We start from the raw sequence: 5,058 nt of genomic DNA on the forward strand, positions 1-5,058 counted from the left end.
GCATAGCAATAAATAGATAAAAGTGCATGAACCACAAAGATATAGCTCTACAAAAACAAAACAATTAAAAGAAAAAATCAAATATTCATTCAATGTGTATTAGAAAGTATTAATCAGGAGAAACTTTTCTCTAATAAATTAGCTGTGGAAATCCAAGCTCACTTTTTTTAGAGCAGAATTATTCAATTTATTAACAAAATTTATAATAAAGTTCATGTGTGCAAATAGAACTCCTTCAGTTACTATCCACTTTTACATAATGTCACAAAGAATTATTTTTAAATCATTCTGATAAATATATTGCAGCTCTACATCCAGCCTGAATAGTACCTTTCAAGAGGGCACTTGCTGGTGCCAATTCTGCGTTACGGTCAACCCCGTGTCATGGTGTTCTAGCTCCTTATCCTGAAATTTTTTACCTGAAGGAGTTCTTCATGCTTTTCTGGATTCTCTTCCATTAATGTCCTAATCTGGTTGCTATAATAGTGTGCTATTGACTCTTCTATAGCCACAGTGCAATCCATTCCTCCTTCCTTTCCAAGTAAAGCTGTTCCAGCACCCAACACAAATCCCATTACATTCCAAAATGGCATCAGAATAGTTGGTCAGACTCTAAATGTAATCATCAACTCATTAAACTTTTTCAAATGGGCCTTTTCTTGATCCCACATTTTCTGAGTAACTGGTCTGACATTTGTTCTACCTAGTACAGCCATTTGTTCCCCATATATATGGTTTGCTCCATATTCCCCGACATGCCACCCAGATGATACAATCTATAATGGCATGGTTGATATTTTCATAGGTCTTTCCTGTACTGCAAAATTGGATGCTGGAGTTTCTTGCATAAATTGCGGGGAAACTCCGAGCTCCGGAGCACGGCCCCCAGAGGAGAGAAGCCACAGCCACCCTGACACGGCCCACCATCGTGCCAACCCTAGCCGATTCTCCACCGAGAAGGAGGTGAAAAAATGCCAAGTTCACTTTTTAAGGCAACACTCACAAATTGAAAATATTCCTTGTTTGTTTTACAGGAAGTATGTTACCCAAAATGTGTTTCCATTCTTCCTTCCTTCCTTCTTTCCTTTCCTCCTTCCTTCTTTCCTCTGGAAAAGGCAACAGAAGCACAGAAGCTTGCCAGCACAGACCAGAGTTGCTTCCAGGTCACCTGAAGTCTTTAATATTCTTTACCTAGGGATAGGAAGACCAGAATGCTTGATGAGAAAGTTCTTGGTGAGAAGGTTGGTTGGAACCCACAGCATTTTTGTGAATCTGACCACTGACATTGTTCTAAGACCTGGCAGCCTCAAACCAGTATGCCCCAGAGTTAGGTCTTGAGAAGTTTCTCAAAGGCCCAGAGGGCTTTAAAGACCATATTACTTTGTACTTGGATTATGCAAGAGGGTTGAAACATGCCAGTATTCAGAGTGCAGACATACCTGGGAAAGTAAAAAACCAGTAGCAGGAACCCAGGAGATTAGGGTTAAAAGGAAATAGGGCTTTAAACCTTCACACAAGATGGGGGCAGCTAGGTGGCACAGTGAATAGAGCACCAGCCCCAGAGTCAGGAGGACCTGAGTTCAAATCCGGCCTTAGACATTTAACACAAAAACCTAGTAGCTGTGTGACCTTAGGCAAGTCACTTAACCCCAATTGCCCTCCAAAAAGAAAAAAAAAGAGCAGGAGGTGGGGGGGGGTGGAGAAGGGAGGGGAGGGGGAAGGAGGAAGGGGGGGGTGTCTACCACAAGGCCCCAGATCAGAGACTGAGGCTGGATAAATGAGTAAATAGATGAAGATATCAAATATAATAAAGAAATATTATGGCTTCAAACTGGAAACATGGAAGAGAATAACCACAACAATTAAAAGAAGAGTATCAGAGAGGGAAAAAATGGCTCAATTATTAGGACTATTTGAATACCTAGAAGAACTGAAGCAAGGAGTGCGTGTGTGTGTGCATGCATGTGCGTGTGCATGTGTGTGTGTAAAATAAAAGCCCTGAAGGGAAGAATTGGAAGGAAAATAATAATAGGAAGGAATGAAAGAAAATAGGAAGAAATGAAAGAAAAATTAAAATAGCTTAGAGCATGATAGAAGAAAAACTTTACTTGGGTTGCCAATTCCACAAAATCTGAAATTGACCATACTCTAAGAGATGAGAGATATTATAACAAAGCTAAAAGATTTTTTAAAATAGAAAAAAAAGTAAGATATCTACTATCAAAAGCAATATACCTTAAGAACAGGTCAAGAACAGTTAATTTAAGAATCATCAGACTCCCTGAAAACCATTACCAAAAAAAAAAAAGAAGAAGCTTGGATGCCATATTTCAAGATACATGAAAAGTGTCTGGTTCTATTGGGCAGCTAGGTGGTGCAGCAGATAGAGCACCAGGCCTGGAGTCAAGAAGACCTGAGTTCAAATTTGGCCTCAGACACTTATTGTGTGATCCTGGGCAAGTCATTTAACCCTGTTTGTGTCGATTTCCTCATCCATAAAATGAGCTGGAGAAGGAAATGGCAAACTACTCTGGTATCTTTGCCAAGAAAACCCCAAATGGCATCACAAAGAGTCAGGCACAACTGAACAAAAACAGCAACAACCGTTCTATTAGGACAGTGTGAAAATAGAACTGGTCACCTCCTGGAAAAGGGTTGCAAGTACTATAAGCAGCAAAATAAAAAACTCAGGTACCAAGGAACCATAGTCAGGATTACATGAGACTTGGCAGCTACCCTGAAAAACAGTACAACCATATGTGGCGGTGGAAAGGGGAAAGAACTGACCTTTACTAAAAGTGACTACCAAAAATTCTCTATGAAAGGAGCAAAGCTGAGTCGATACTGTGAAATGCAAGGAGGCATCAAGAAAATCCTAGAAAGGAAAATGTATCTAAGCCATTTGAAGGGGCTACTGGCCCCTCTCTAAATGATGAGGTGCTTTCGTTCTAAAAGGAGGAGAAGAAACAAGTGAACAAGTGTCCCTTTGTGACCCTAATGTTTTCAAGTAGTAGTAGTAGCAGCAGCAGAATAATTGCAATAATAATAATAACTAGCACTTATATAGTGGTTTATATAGTACTTATATATAGGTTTTCAAAGCACTTTACATATATTATCTCAATTGATCCTTTCAACAACACTGTGAGACAGATCCCCATTTGACAGACAAGGAAACTGAGGCTAATGAGAGAGATAATATGACTTGTCCCAGGGTCACACAGCTAATCAACAACAAAGGCAAGATCTGATCTCAGGTCTTTCTAATTACAAGTCCACAGAAGCAGTTTAATAAGACAAACAGAAGACTTAGGTATGGTTATGCCCTGTTTGAATGGTCTTGAGAAAGAGAGTAGAATTTACTATTTCTAATAATCAGATTACTCAAGAAGAAGAGTATATAAATACAAAGGAAGTTATGGTGGGAATAGGTATCATATGAATGTCATTGTTTTCTGAACCAGACAAAGGAAAGGTAAATACACACACACAGTTCAGTATAGAAATACATTCAACCTGGAGTGGCCAGGTGGTGCAGTGAGTAAGAGCATCGGCCCCAGCGTTGGGAGACCCAGGATCGGTTCCAGCCTCAGATACTCAGCACCCACACAAAATAACTGGCCGTGTAACCTTGAGCAAGTTACTTAACCCCAATTGCTTAAAAAAAAAAAGAAGGAGAAGAAAGAAATACATTCAACCCAACAGGGAACCAATAGGTATGAAAAAGGGAGTGGCTACAGAAAAGAGAGAGCAAGACATATGAAAAATGGTAGAGTTGAGAGAAAATAGTATTGAGTAAAAGATTCTTTAAGTATAGAGAGATGATTGTGAAAGGGAAAACAAAAAGAAATAAAGAAAAAGTTTTAAAAATAAAACAGTAATTGGGACCTAGATGAGGAAAGGGAGGGAGGGAGCAATAGAATAGAGGCAGGACACTTCAATTATAGATCACTAGCAGTAGTCACAATCTTTTTTCACCATATTCTTCTTTGTAAAGAGCAGCATAGAAAGCAAAAAAAAAATAGTATCAGAATATGATGAAGAGAAATACACAATTAACAATGATAATTATGAGCATAAATGGAATGAACTCACCCATAAAATAGAGGAGGATGGCAGAAGGAATTAATCTGCAAAACAATGATGTGCTGTTTATAAAAAAGATACTTGGGGTGACTAGGTGGTGCAGTGAATAGAGCACCGGCCCAGGGAGTCAGGAGGACCTGAGTTCAAATTTGGCCGCAGACACTTAACATTTACTAGCCACGTAACCTTGGGCAAATCACTTAACCCCAATTTCCCAGCCCTCCCCCTCCAAAAAGCAAAAAAAAAAAAAAAAAGACACTTGAAACAAAGACTCACAATGAATTAAAATGAAAAGCTAGAGAAGAAATTTTCAAAGAGACTTTTAAAAAGCAGAGGTAGCAATCAGGATCTAAGATAAGGCAAGAGCAAATCTAGATATGGTTTTAAAAACTCACACACATAAGGAAACAACATTATACTTAAAGGCACAATAGAACATTAAACACTATCAATGTCATTGCCCAAGCTATGCATGCATGTGCCACTCCTGACTCTCCAGACCCTTCTATTTCTGAACCAGCAGCTTTCTCATTCTTGAAATGCCTCCTTCCCTATATCCCTTTCTCTGATTAATGAGTTCTTTCCTGAGACCATTTCAGGAAGTTCCCAGGCCTCATTTCTCTCCCAGATCTACTCCTGATTTTCCAGACTCTCCCATCCCATATGTAGACCCTTCCTTCTTCCTTCTCCCACTTTCTAGATCCCTTTTATGTGCTGTTTTCCTCCATTAGATTGTAATCTCCTTAAGGATAAGGATTGTCTTTTTTGCTTGAGTTTGTATTCCCAACACTTAGCACAGTGACTGGCAAAAAGTAAGTGCTTAATAAATGCTTTATGTAGTTATCTATCTACTCGACATAGATGCACTAAATGACATTGCATCTAAGTACCTAAATTTTCAAAATTGAATTATGGGGAGAAATAGACATAAAAATGGTAATAGTTGAGAGCTTCAATATACCCATTTCAGAT

General features: G+C 38.9%; 1 pseudogene; it reads right to left on the reverse strand.

The window, feature by feature from the left end:
• Positions 1 to 283: 283 nt before the first annotated feature.
• LOC138173651 (5-demethoxyubiquinone hydroxylase, mitochondrial pseudogene) lies at positions 284 to 927 on the reverse strand (annotated as a pseudogene).
• Positions 928 to 5,058: the final 4,131 nt, after the last annotated feature.

This window comes from Petaurus breviceps, unplaced genomic scaffold (assembly GCF_028583685.1).
Source record: "Petaurus breviceps papuanus isolate PSGF00001 unplaced genomic scaffold, PetGlider_PUasm1.0 63, whole genome shotgun sequence".
In the NCBI taxonomy this organism is placed as follows: Eukaryota; Metazoa; Chordata; class Mammalia; order Diprotodontia; family Petauridae; genus Petaurus; species Petaurus breviceps.